Source organism: Scyliorhinus canicula, chromosome 15, assembly GCF_902713615.1.
Source record: "Scyliorhinus canicula chromosome 15, sScyCan1.1, whole genome shotgun sequence".
Classification (NCBI taxonomy): domain Eukaryota; kingdom Metazoa; phylum Chordata; class Chondrichthyes; order Carcharhiniformes; family Scyliorhinidae; genus Scyliorhinus; species Scyliorhinus canicula.
In genome coordinates, this window is record NC_052160.1 from 64,027,091 (window position 1) to 64,041,955 (window position 14,865).

The following is a 14,865-nucleotide window of genomic DNA, read 5'->3' on the forward strand; positions in this document are numbered from 1 at the left end:
TGCTGCCTCACAGAGTCAGGGACCTGGGTTCAATTCCAGCCTCGGGTGACTGTCTGTGTGGAGTTTGCTCGTTCTCTCTGTGTCTCTGTAGGTTTCTTCCGGATGATCCGGTTTCCTGCCACAGCCCAAAGATGTATAGGTTAGGTGGATTGGCCATGATAAATTGCCCCTAAGTGTCCAAAGGGTTATGGGGATTGGGTGAGGGAGTGAGCCCAGATGGGGTGCTCTTTCAGAGGGTTGGTGCAGACACAATGGGCCGAATGGCACTGTAGTAATTCTATGAAACATCTATGAAACTGTGGTTCTGGAAAGATATGTAACTGATTGTACTGAAGCAGAATTAATTGCCTTGGAACTTAAATGAAGGTTTGCCGAAAATATCCGAAAATAGATCACTCAAAGTTTCTATTGACTTGTTAAATGGAGACTAAGGGATGAACTTTGGCTACCAAGGCCAGATTTTGAGTAATTTCCCAACTCTCCAAAAAGTACCCTGAAACACTGGATTTTCACTCCAGCGGTGGGGGAAGAGGGTGAGTGTTGGATGGAATTAGGCCCACTGACTCCAGATGCAGCCTTGTGCGTATGCTGAGGTGGGCTGGTTAGAAGGCCTGACCTAATTCTCCGGGATTTTATCCCAGTTGTTTTAGACGTTGTTTGGGCATTTTAACTCAGAGCCCCCACATCCCCTCTCCAACCCCCTAACTCAGCTCCCCTGACCCCTCACAATCTCCACAATGCCACAGTTTACATGCCAAATCATGCTCTCTAATGAGCAGTGTGTTCCGCAGCTGCGGACGGCAGTTCGCCAGTGGCCGACGGTGGGGTCGAGTCTCGCCATTACCAATAGAATCATAGAATCTACAGTGCAATAGGGGTTGGGATTCTCCGACCCCCTGACGGGCCGGAAAATCGTCGGGGGGCGGCATGAATCCCGCCCGACACCAACTGCCGGATTCTCTGGCGCCGGTTTTTCGACGGGGCGGGCATCACGTTGCATCGGTCGGGGGCAGTTGGCAGTGCCCCCCCCCCCCCTCCCCGGCGATTCTCCACTCCACGATGGGCCGAGTGGTCACCCGTTTACAGCCAATCCTGCCGGCGTAAATCAAACAAGGTCCTTACCGGCGGGACCTGGCTCTGCGGGCGGCCTGTGGAGTCCTCGGGGGAGGGCGCGGAGGGATCTGGCCCCAGAGTGCCTCCCACGGAGGCCTGGCCGGCGATTGGGGCCTACCGATCGGCGGGTGGGTCTATGCCATGGAGGCACTCTTTCCCTCTGTACCGGCCACTGTAATGGTCTGCCATGGCTTGCGCAAAGAAGAACCCCCCTGCACATGCGCTGGGATTACGCCAGAACACGCTTGAGCTCCCGTGCATGCGCCAACTCGCACCAGCCGGCAGAGGCCTTTGGCACTGGTTGGGCCGACGCCGACCCCGCCCGCGCTGACACCCTGCCGCCTCCAGCCTAGCCCCTGAAAGTGCAGAGGATTCGGCACCTTCTGGGCGGCCCGACGCCGAAGCGGTTTACGCCACTCCTCGGCGCCAGTACACCCTGCCCCGCCAGATAGCGTGGAATCCCGACCAGGGTTTACTGTTGAACACAGCCCTCACCAGCACAAAACTGGCAGTGGGGATGCACCATCTGCGGGACTGTAAGATGCTGCCAGCATGAACGGCCAGAAAATCCTGCCCAACATTTAAGATCTAAATGACCTTTCCACAGTTCTGTGGCATTTTCTCCAGCAGTTTCTATTTTATTTCAGATTTCCAGCATACGCGGTATTTTGCTTTTATGTGAACTCAGAAGCCCTTGCTGAGATAGTTGTATCTTTTGAAACTCAGCCAATTCATGATAACAATACTAGTCTTTGGGAAATGTCAAGAAAGAGCCCAACGTGAAACTGCATACCCAGAGGCTACTCTTTTATTTCTAACCTTCTAACCTGTCAATCAAAGTGGTCCAGCAGAGGGATTTTCTTTTTACACTCTCACTGATAGCTGTCGCCTTTTTTTAAGTTTAAGAAGTTGGGCATTTACAAAGCCTCATGACAGTTATATAGGCCTTTGTCCCCCTTCAAATATGTTTATATCTACTCCGCCAATTTATGACTCCCACACTGTCAGTTTAAGCCCTAGCAACAGCTGCAATGGGGTATGTTTGAACTCAACACCAAGTTAAAATGGCCCTCCGGAGTTGGGGCGGGATTCTCCAATCCTGCAGCAGAGCATCCACGCCGTCATAAACACCATCGCGTTTCACAACGGTGTGAACGGGACGCTCCCACGTCTAATTCTGGCCTCTACAGGGGACCAGCACGGTGCTGGAGCGGTTCGCACCGCTCCAGCTGCAGATCCCGGCGCGAACTGTGCGCTGCAGGATCCGCGCATGCGTAGTTGCGCCGGCGCCAACGAGGACATACATAGCGGCGTCGGCGCCAACACGTGTATGCGTAGTGACCTCCTTCAACGTGCAGGCCCCGCATAACATGGCGCAGGACTACAGGGGCCGGCGCATAGGAAAGGAGGCCCCCAGCTCCAGAGGCCGGCCTACCAATCGGTGGGTCCCGATGCCCCCCACAGGCCACCACCCGACCCTATCACGCCAAGGTCCTGCCGGCCCAGAGCAGGTTAGAACGGCGCCAGCGTGACTCGGCTCTTTTCCTAAGTCCGCTCAGCCCATCCGGGCCTGAGAATCGGCGGGCCGGCCGTGTAGAGCGGCCTGCGACTGGCACCGCGCCAACCACCCCGGCGCCAATGACGCTGATTCTCCGCACTGCGGAGAATTGCGTGCCGGCGTCGGGGCGGCATGGCCCATTCTCAGGGATTCTCTGACCCGGCGCAGGGCTGGGAGAATCCCGCCCCAGGTCTCCCACCTGTGGGAAACACACTCCAACCCCTTCCCCCTGTTGGCAAAAAATTGGATCTGCCAGAAATGGGGTGGGACTTCCACATCTGGGGCCTGCCTGCCATCTTTAATGGTCTGCAGAATCTTCCTGACTGAAAATCTGGCTCAAGGTTCCTTTAACACTGAAAGTGCAATGAAACTGCAATGCCAATCAAAGCCTCTTCAGTAGAGTCACTTTCATGGGATCAGTTGTACTGAAATGGCAGAAAATGTGTCTCAGATCCTTAAAGACCAAAAATCTGGAGACAGACCAAACAAAACAGTTCAAGCCAAATTTATTTAGACTTACAAAAGGCTGGTAGATAAAAGGCACACTCCTACTTTTCAGCAAGTTATAGCAATATCCCTGGTGTAGAAAGAATCTGTCCCCTCCCCCATCAACTAATACAAGACATGTTTAAACGAAAAGTAGATGTCCCAGTTCAATTTATGTTATAACAGCTTTACTCCAGAAGTCACTATTGGACGTGGTTCTCAGGGTATTCTTTGAGCCTTGTAAAAAGTTAATTTAACCGGAGATTTAAAAGGAGACAACACAAAATTGTAACAATTATTTTGAGATACACTGGTTTAAAGAAACAAGGAATGAGATTTTTATTTGTTCTTGGGATGTGCGTGAGGCTGGTAAAGCAGCATTGGTTGCCCATAATACACACAGAATGGAATCTCCTTCAGTCAGTCACAATATTGACAGGAATCATATAATTATTACTTTACAATAACAGACAAAGCAAAATTAAACATGATGATTTAACCATAGGTGAACATTGCTCCATAATTAACTTCACATAATAAATACTTTTATTAAACAGAAACCAAAAATGCTAAATCCACATTTCATCTATGGATGAAGGCGGCACTTGACCCAATAAAATGTATTTTTGCAGGAGAACCTTGAAAAGGCCTTTCGACCCCATTCCCATCACACCGAACAATTGCTTCTTCAATGATTCTCACAGTTTTACCTCACAACACTTTCTGTGGCTGTGTTCCACAAGTTGATCATTTTTTGAATGAAGAACTAAGGAGCAATTAAGTTGAATTTACGAGGCTATGTGGCCCAATTGGTCTCTGCTGGTGTTGATCTTCCATCCAAGCCGCCTCTCATCCTCCTTCATCGTACCATATCAGCCTAACTTTCTATTCCTTTCTTCCTCATGTACTTGTTCAGTAACCTCTTAAATGTATTTGTATTTTCCTTTACTACACCATGTGATATAGAGTTCCATATTCTGACCACACACATGGTGTAAAGTTTCTCTTGAATTCCTTATATTTAAATTTTTAAAAAAAATTTAGAGTATCCAATTATTTTTTTGCAATTAAGGGGCAGCTTAGCATGGCCAAACCACCTACACTGAATATCTTTGAGTTGTGGGGGTGAAACCCACGCAAACACGGGGAGAATGTGCAAACTCCATACGGACAGTGACCCGGGGCCGCGATCCACCCAGGATCCTCGGTACCATGAGGCAGAAGTGCTAACCGCTGTGCCAACATGCAGCCCTTCTCTTGAATTCCTAATTGGATTTATTAGTAACTATATTGTGTTCATGGCCCCTAGTTTTGGACTCAACCAGTAGTGAAAGATCTACCATATCAACTGGTAAGTATTGCTGCCTCACAGCGACAGGGCCCGGGTTCGGTCTTGGGTGACTGTCTATGTGGAGTTTGCACATTCGCTCCGTGTCTGTGTGGGTTTCCTCCAGGACTCTGGTTTCCTCCCACAGTCCAAAGATGTGCGGGTTAGGTAGTTTGGCCATGCTAAATTGCCCCGTGGAGAGAGAGGGAGGGAGTGTGAGAGAGAGAGAGAGAGAGTGGGATTACGGTGATATGGTGGGGGAGTGGGCCTAGGCAAGGTGCTTTATGAGGAGGTCAGTGCAGATTCAATGGGCAGAATGGCCTCCTTCCGCACTGTAGGGCCTCCTTCTGCACTGTAGGGATTCTAAAAGTCTTTTCACAATTTTAAAGACCTCTATTGGGTCACCCTTTAACTTTATCTTTTCTTCAGAAACATAACAGCTCCAGCTTTTCCTGATAGGTATTATAGAGTAATGGAAGCAAGTGCTTCTACTCTTTGTAGTATCAACGTGAGCTTTGCTGAAAAAAGTTCACCATTGACGTTCAAAACAATGGCCTAACCTTCTCTTTCAGACACTGACTGGCCTGCATCCATTTTAGGTATTTTCTTTTTTCTGCTTCAGACTTCCAGCATCACAATTTCTCTGTTTGCCAGGATTTCTTCTTTTCCAATAGGAATGGTGAAAATGCTGGCTGGATTTTGCATTTTGCAAGACACACAGGACAGGACACACATGTCTTTTGTAATCCAAAGCTGACCTATCTCAATGAAAAATTCAAACATTATTTTTAAGAGGAGTATGGGGTGAAGATGCATTAAAAGCTTTCTTAGAATAAGTACATTTAATTGTGCCTAACGCCGTCTTCATCCATTGCTGGAAAGTGGAATCGGAATTTTTGTTTTCCGTTTAATAAAAGTATTTACCGTGCAAAGTTATATGTAAAGGTTTTCATCAATGGATAGATCATGTTTAATTTCACTTTGCCTATTGTATTAAAATAAGTGCACAATTTCTGTCATCGTTGTGACTGATGGAATGCCTAGCCTACGATGTGTGTACTAACAGCTATTGGCTGAGTGTTTATAGCTAGATTAGCCTATTGTAAGACCACAAGTCGTAGGAGCAGAAGTAGGCCATTCGGCCCATCGATTGTGCTCCTGCTGCCATTCAATGAGATCAACGACTGATCTGATACGGGATTCCCAGCTCCACTTTTTCCTCTTATCCCCATGACCCTTCATTAAGGACCATACAACAAGAGTCCATAAAAATAGCAAAGACTTTCCTGTCTGCTACAGTCAGCCAGAGGACAACAGCCTTCCGCACAGTCATTTGGAGCGGCGACTGTTCAAATCTGCAATTTCTTCGCAAACTACAATTTAAAACATTTTGATGGATTCAATGTCTTCATGAAAGCTTGACAAAATCAATCGGTTAAAATATTGAAGACACTCTCATGTCAGGCCTTTTTGTTTCTGGATTTAGAAAGCTTGTGCCTCCCTTTCCAAAAATAACATTCGACATATTTCTATAAATGTCTCACACATGCTCTGCTTGGCTTTAATTCAACGCAAGCAGATTTTGCCTTAAATAGCAGCACGAAGACAGAGATAGCGTAATTAAAATATTAATTACTTACAAAACATTCATGGGGTAAGCATAATTCAGAGATACAGTTATGAAAATGGGTGGCCGGCTTGGAATGAAGAAACAAAAATCATTTCATCACTACCCTAAACATATCGATAAAGATTCTCAACAGGATCTCTCAATGCTGTGCTTCATTCTTTACACATAAATATTAAGAGTTGAAGGAACAGTTGTTGAACCTTAAAACCTTTATTTTTCCATTCAAGCGTTTTGGTAGATGCTATTATGAGGTTATGGGAACGGACTATATTGGAATTCAATGACCTTTACTCCAAACCACACATTATTGTGTCCTGTTTTCCAAAATAAATTGTAAAGCAAACACTAACAATGCAAATCAACTTCATTCTCTCAAATATATACAAGTCCAAGAATAAAAGATCCTGCTGGAGTGAAGGGTTCATCCTGTTCCATCATTGTGGAATGAACATTTACTTTTTCCATATCATAAAATGTGCAATGTCTAACAAGGCAAGGGAATGCACAATGAAAGGTAGGACATTAGGAAGTACCGAGCACCAGAGGGACCGTGGGGTGCATGTCCAAAAATCCCTGAAGGCAGCAGGATAGGTAGATAAGGTGGTTAAGAAGGAATATATTGGGCGGGATTCTCCGAGCCCACACCGAGTTAGGGAATCACTGGGGATGCGGGAAATTCCCACCACGCCTCTCCGACGCTAGGATGCAATTTTCCAGTGACCAGAGAATCGACGCCTAACGCATTCGCCACGGTGCTGGTCGGGGGCCACTGAAAGAGGCCCCCGCGGCGATTCTCCATGGCCGACTGGACAAACTCCCGCCGAGTTCCACCGAGTCCCGCCGGCGGGGTTCCAACCTGGTACCACCTGGCGGGAGCTCGGACCCATGGCCATGGTGGACGTCCTGGTGGGGAGGCGGGGGGGATCTGACTCCACAGGGTCCAGGCCTGTGATCGGTGGCCGTACGCAATCTGGAGGGGGCCTACCTCCTTCCGCTCGGGCCCGCTGGAGGTCACTGCCATGTTGCGAGGCGCCGGCGCGAAGACGGCAACCACACGCATGGTTGAGAAGATGGGCCTTCATGAATAACCTCAACCAGTACCGGAATTCAATGACCTTTACTCCAAACCACACATTATTGTGTCCTGAATTGAATTCACGCTGCTGGCCTCGCTCTGCACCACAAAACCAGCTGTCCAGCCAACTGAGCTCATTTGGCCCTCAACACTACCACATGGAAGAACAAGGAGAGCAGACACATGGGAACACCAACAGCTGGGGCGGGATTCTCTAATCCCGCGGCAGAGTGTCCATGCCGTTGTAAATGCTGTCTGCGTGAACGGACCACTGTCAGGACTAATTCTGGCCCCGAGGCAACATGGCACAGGACTACAAGGGCTGGCACGTAGGAAAGGAGGCCCCCCGCCACAGAGGCCGGCCCGCCGATCGGTGGGCCTCGATCGTGGGCCAGGCCACATCGGAGGCCCCCCCCGGGGATGGACCATCCTCCCTCCCAACAGGCGCCACCTGACCCTTCAACGCCGTGGTCCCGCTGGCCCAGAGCAGGTTAGAACAGCACCAGCGGGACTCGGTTCTTTTCTTACGGCCGCTCGGCCCACAGCAACCCGCGACCGGCATTGGGCCAACCACACCGGCGCCAATAGCGCCGATTCTCCGCTCTGCAGAGAATCGCGTGCCGGCATTGGGGCAGCGTGGCTCGGTCGCGGGGATTTCCCGGCCCGGCCCAGGGCTGGAAGAATCCTGCCCCGGGATGTTCCCCTCCAAGTCACTCACCATCCTGCTGGGAAATATACCGTCGTTCCTTCACTGCCGCTGGGTAAAAATCCTGGAACTCCCTCCCGAGCAGCACAGTGGATGCATCTGCACCTCAGGGACTGCAGCGGTTCAGGAAGGTTTCATATTTCTTTTCAATCTTCCAACGCAACCTGCAATTTAGGGGGCGATTCAACGGGACAAAAGCAGAGTCCCGGTTTGAGCGTGTTTCGCCGGTGCTGCTCGCCGCTGCCTGCTACTTCAGAGGACTTTGCCATTTTTTTGGGCCTCAGCGAGGAACGCTGCACCAAGGCTGCACTTAGCTCATTTGCTGCACTGACAAACGCAACTTGCCACTGCAGGAAGGCGACTCATGGATCGGGGTGCCATTTTTATATGCCACCACAATCTTACAATCCCCTCTGCCACCCCACCATGGCCTCCGGACCCCCCCCCCACCTCCCCAACTGTACATAACTTACCACTTGCCGCCTCACTCCACCTCTTAAGGGCAAGGCACATCTGGGCCTGATCCCTGGCATGGGCACCCTGGCACCTTGACACAGTCAGCCTGGCAGTGCTACCCAGGCATCCTGGCAGTGCTAGAGTGGCAATGTCAGGGTGCCTGGTGGCACCGTCAGGTGCGCGGGTGGCAGTGCCAAGGAGCATGGGTGCTCACTGGGGTGTCAGGGGATCACCCTGCCCAAAGCCCAACCACCAGGGGATCTCTAATGGCCGAGGAGATCTGCCCCCAGATGCCGTTGCACCTGATCCACATTGTGGAAATCAGCGCTAATTGGCGCCATGGCGAATCTCCCAGGTGAGGGCATTAGTCCCCAGACGCCGGGTGAATCTAGTGTAGACATATTTAAATAAGCCTAATTGCTCATTTGAATATGTTAATCTGGATCTCCCCCGAGAGAACGAGCTGCAGATCACGACATTCAACAGCCTCGATGCGTCACCAAGTCGCGAAGAGGACGCTGAATCGTGCCCTTACTTTCTATATACATTGACAAGTGCAGCAAATGCAGAGGCAAAACCGCGGTGCGTGTCAATGTATATCTGCAAGTTTGCTGATGGCACCAAACTGAGCGGGAGTGTGAGTGGTGAGGAGGATGCAGGGAGGCTTCAAGGGGATTTGGAAAGGTTAAATGAGTGGGCAGAAACATGGCACAAGCAATATAATATTCAAAAAGGTGAAGTTATCCGCTTTGGTAGGAAAAATGGGCAAAATTCTCCGCCTTGTGACGCCACAAACATGATCCGCGATCAGGCAGTTAATCGGGATCTGGCCAAATCCGAGGTCCGTGCCAGGTGCTGATTCGGGCGCCCTGCTCCGTCCCTCGCTAGTAGCGATTACGAGGTTTACGCCCTGCATTTAAATGTGATTAGCAGGTTGGACGCAGTATGCCCTGCCCTTCTGCGATGCTCCGCCCCTCTCAGGTGGATGCCTCATGGGTGTGAATTACCACAAGTACTTACAAACATGGACTGGGCGCCATGGCTGTGGAGGGGAAGTGGGAAGCTAACAAAACACTGAAAAACTGTTGAAAACTGTCGAGTTTGCTGGGGGGTGGCTGCCTGGGCTGGGGGCAACAGCAGGTGTTGAGTTGGTGCCAAGTCCGTGGACTTGGGGTGTCCCTTTCAGGATTCGGATGGCCTGGCTCAGACCACCATTGCTGCAGTCTGTCTTTCAAATGCACCCCTTTGGTGCAACGTTCAGATTACTGGCTGCTCACACTGCTAAGTGCTGCCTGTGTCCTTTGAATGCTCAGAAGGCCTCTGGTCATCTGGGAGCTGACCAGGCCGCCCCTCATACCCCAGCTTTATCATCAAGGCCCAAGATCAGTCAGCAGCCCACGAAGGTGGTGGCACACCTCAGAAACGCTGCCCCATTGCAGAGGAAACAGGGCATCAGTAGAGCTCACCCCAACCAGTGGATACCTACACCACGGCCTACAAACCCTCCCTGGTTCTCTGCCCCTCTCAGGGCAGAGGACATACTACCCTATCGGATCACCAGCTGTTTCTTCTTGGTGCGACTGGCAGCGCTGAATGTCTCTGCCACCACCTCCCCGGCAGTGTTCAGGAGGGACAGCTTGAGTCTGTGGAGCAAGTTGTGGAAGAGGGTGTCCCTTCAGTCCTCACTGGCATGGAGCTGTGGGACTGCCTCAGACTCCCGACCCCAGGGGGCAAGTCTTCTGTGAGCCCTCTTGATGCCCACATTGAGCGTGCAGCGAGTGGAGCGCTTAAACACTGCTCCAGCTGCCAGGCTCTTTGGCACTAACTCTGATCCCAACAGTTAGAATGCCCGCTGGGTCGGCAATTGCGTAGAATTCGCGCCAGCAGAGTGCTGACCATTAGCATATCATGAATCGCTCCAGAAATTGCACCCCCAACGGGAACGCAAACTGCACTCAATTCAGTCCCGGCGTCAACTACGGGCGCGATTCTCCGCCCCCCACGCCGGGTGGGAGAATAGCGGGAGGGCCTCCCGACATTTTTCATGCCCTCCCGCTATTCTCCCCCCCCCCCCCCCCCCCCCCCACGCCCGACCCACGCCACAAATCGCCGTTCGCCGTTTTTTACGGCGAGCGGCGATTCTCCAAGGCGGATGGGCCGAGCGGCCGGGCCTTCACGCCCGTTTCAACACGGCAGCAAACACACCTGCTCGCTGCCGTCATGAAACGGGCAGCAGATGCCCGTTTGGGGCATCTGGGGGCCCGATTGGCACGGCAGTACCACGGCCGTGCCAAGGGGGGCATAGGCCCGCAATCAGTGCCCACCGATCGCGGGCCGTGCGTCCGTAACAGACGCACTCTTTTCCCTCTGCCGCCCCGCAAGATCAAGCCACCATGTCTTGCGGGGCGGCTGAGGGAAAAGACGGCAACTGCGCATGCGCGGGTTGGCGTTGTCCAACCTGCGCATGCGCGGCCGATGGCATCGGCCGTCTCAGCCGGCGTGACGCTTGACGTGCGGCCTTGACGACCATCGTCAAGGCCGCGCCGCCGTGACGCACAGGGCCACGCTCCTAGCCCCGCCCGGGGGGGGGGAGAATCGGCCCTGGAAGTGGGCGTGAAGGCTGCCGTGGGTCACGGCCTGTCCCACGGCAGCCTTTACGATTCTCCACATTTGCGGAGAATCTCGCCCTAGTCTCCGAAATTCAGAATTCTGGCCAGTATTTCCTAAATGGTGAGAGATTGGAAAGTTTTGATGTCCAGAGAGACCTGGGTGTCCTTTTTCAATCACTGAGTATGTTCAAGATAGTAATTTGTAGAGCTCTGGTTATCAAATTAATAATGGCAAAGGGAGTCAGACATGTAAACAAAAGAAGATGTTTGTTTATGAGGAGAACTATCTACACGAGGCCCAGTTAAACCTCACCAGATCCTCTCTCTATGTTGATTGGTTCCTGACCTGCCAACCTTTTATACAACATGGTTATCAGCCCGGTAGTTAGTGGGGGAGCTCATCCTCCTCGAGCCGCACAGGGAAAACAATCGACCTTGCCCCGTGTATGCCTTGCAGGTTATTACACCAAAGATGTCAAAGGTTATGGGGATATGGCGTGTCGATAGAATATCTGCCATGATGTTGTTGAATGGAGGAACAGGCTTGAGGGGCAATTGGCTTACTCCTGCTCTGTTCCTCCATATTGCAGGCAATTGTGGATGTAGTGAAAGATTCTTGAGCAAAGCCACTTCTATCAGAGAATATATGCAGTCTGCTCAATTGTTTGTTGTTTTGCCTGTTCCATACCCCCAGCTGCGCCCACCAAAATCTCCTTAGTGTCGCTTCTAAAAAAGGAATGAAAAATACATCAGCCAAACGTGGAGCCAAGTTCCTGCTGACAGAGAAATGAAGGAATATCCTAACCATCGGTATACCTAGGTATGTCAGAGAAACACAATCTTTACCACTCTTTTTGAAATACACACCTTTGTGACTAATCGTGACCCTCAAGGCAGTAAAAGCATCTTGGTACAGCAGGAACTGTTTAGGCATAAGAAAAACAAACCAAAGTCTCTCAATAACGTTCCTTCAGTCAGCTAATGATTCAGGCAAACATAATACCATGGCACACAATATCATCTAAATCATAATTGACAGTTAGCATGCAGGAGGGAGAGGAGCTGAGGTCTGTGAAGGAACCCAAAGGTTTTGGAAACAGCTCAACCTCTTGGCACTGGATAATTGACATCAGAATCGATACCGAAAATGTTGAGTTGATTCAGTCAAGCTTTTCTAGAAATTGGATATTCCTCACTTCGCCTTATAGTTAAAAGGAAATAACTGTAGTTCAGGTTCCACCGCCATCTTGACTTAACGTGGTTTTTTTTTAGTGTAGTGTGCAGTCTGATAGCAGTATATCTCAAGTCATGTGATGCAAGGCTGCCTCTTGTCGGCCATCTCATTATATCAGGTGGAACTGCAGTCCATTGTGGATCCTGGTCACTTTTCTTTCAATTTATTAAAGGGATGTGTAAGGCCAGCATTTATTGCCCATTCCAAAATGCCTTTCAACTGAGTGGCTAGTTTAGCCTCTTCAGAGGGCACTTTAGAATCAACCACATTGCTGTGGGCGTGCATCACATCTAGGCCAGATTGTGTAAGGTTGGCAGATTTCCTTCCCTAAAGACACATTAGTGAACCAGATGGGCTTTTATGACAATTGACATTGGTTTCATGGTCATCATTAGACTTTTATATCCCAGATTTTAAAAGCTGAAATTCTGCTGTGGTAGGATTCGAACTCAGATCTGCAGATTAAAGTACAGTGACAATACCCCCACACCATCGTCTCATAACTGTGACGGTCATTAATGTCAATCAGAAAATGAAAAGCGTCTGCCACATTCTTGTTAATGTTGAGTAAAGTGGGCTGCCTAGGAGCAGCCTCCGGGAAGAGCATGGGGGAGTAACACAACTTCACTCTTTGTTATAGGATGGTCAGCTTCATCTGGGCAGCTGTGATTAAACTAATACTAGAAAGGTGAAGCACTGAAACAGAGCAACAAGAAAAAAACAGCAAATGCTTTATTAATGTCTATCCGGAAGAAGGGTGAAATTCCTTTCAGTCAAAAATGGGTAATTCTCTGCTTTATTTCTTCTGGAAAAGCCACTAACAAAACTGCATTTTCAGAAAACACAATTTAAAGCCAGATATTCCCGCATCTTCACCAGTAGGTCGTTAATTACAGAGAAAAAGAGGCACTTCTCCTGTTTCCAATTAAAAGAGGAATTTCAACCCCATGGTCAGAATCGACACAATTCATTATTTATGTCGCTGGAGGTTTCGGTTCAAACTTCAACCAAGTTGATCAGAGGAAATATTTTGATGAAATAACTTTGCTGGACCAAGAAACTTCTCTTTCATACAATCAAATGAGAGAATAGGATGCCCACAACTTTGAGTTTCTTTTGCTCCCTATTTTATCTTACAGTGAGGTCATTCCTGGCTCCAAATAGAGTGAGCAAATCCAACGAGGCAAGCAATGACCGGACAACTGTGCATAGCAAGAGAACCAAAATGGATCAAGTATGATGAATAAACAGAATAATAAGTCGCTTATGAGTTTGCAGCCAGCATTAAGCATTGTCATTATAAAGGTAACGGTGAAAGTATAATATTCAGAATATATGAAAAAAAATGTTAAAAAATTCTCTGTTCAACAGAATAATTTTCTGTGACAAAAAATAAAATTTGGTGTAAAATCTGGATTTTAGTTTTTTCATAATGTGAGTAAGTGTAAAGAGCAGCATACAACCCTGATGACCAGAGTGGAAAATTTGGGTATATTTGTTCATAAGCCAACAAAACACAGATAAATACAGCTGAACTCGTGGAGAATTTTTGTACAGTATATAACACAAGAAAAACAATCATGCCATAAATCTTTTACAGAAAGCAAAGGATGATACCCCCAGGGAGAAAATGTAAAACATCACTCTGGACAAATGTAAGACCTTGGATGGAATTTTCTGAAAAGATGACATTGTCATTTTCGGCGAGAAAATCATTGCGATTCCTGCCAGACCATGCGGGCCTTAATTTTCAGGCACTTTGAAATATTTTGCTGCTCAAATAATTTGATTGGCCCATCTTTTGTGGGGGGGGGGGGGGGGGGGGGTCATTTGGGTACTTCAATGAAGCGGGCACTGCATTTAAATAGCTCCACAGCACTTGCTCTTATTCAAGCCAGGAGGATGGGAGCGAGGAAACCAGCTCCTAGATGTACGGGGCCCTCAAGACATTTTCTGGATGCTGCGGAGGTGGGGCGGGCTACAGTATACCCTCAGGCAGGCAGAAAGCCCCATACCAAGGTGACAAATCCCGTCTGGGAGATGGTGGCGGTGCCAGCAGCCTGACCAAGAGGATGGGTGTGCAAAGCAGAAAAAAGACGAATGACCTACCCCGCTCAGCCAGGCTAAGTGCTCCCTGTCTCCCCTCAGCACTCCACCCATCCATCACCCACTGGAATGCCACCTCAATCATATATACCACACCGCACAGTGTCCCAGGACCGATCTCCCACCAGCATCCTCGCAGCCCCCCGGAGCCCCTCACCACAATCCTTCCCTGCTTAGGCCCAATGTCCATTTATACCAGATGCCAGGGGCTGGTTTAGCACGGGGCTAAACAGCTGGCTTTTAAAGCAGACCAAGGCAGCCAGCAGCACGGGTTCAATTCCCGTACCAGCCTCCCTGAACAGGCGCCGGAATGTGACGACTAGGGGCTTTCCACAGTAACTTCATTTGAAGCCTAGTTGTGACAATAAACGATTTTAATTTCATTTCATTTCATGTCATCAAATTCTGACCCGCCAGGCATCTAGCTCACGTTATCCCCATTGTGTTCCTGCAGGAGAAACTCACCCACAACTGCTGTGAGTGAGAGTAAACAGGCAGTGGGATGCCCGAGCTGAGGAACCTGACACCGTACGAGGAGAGAGCCATGCAGCTCGCAGGGGAGGAG

At 49.5% G+C, this 14,865-nt stretch overlaps 1 protein-coding gene across 1 annotated transcript in view; it reads right to left on the reverse strand.

Moving 5' to 3' along the window:
• The window catches only part of LOC119978824 (heparan sulfate glucosamine 3-O-sulfotransferase 3B1-like), a 228,753-nt gene that overhangs the window by 113,241 nt on the left and 100,647 nt on the right, over positions 1-14,865 (reverse strand). The window lies entirely within an intron of this gene.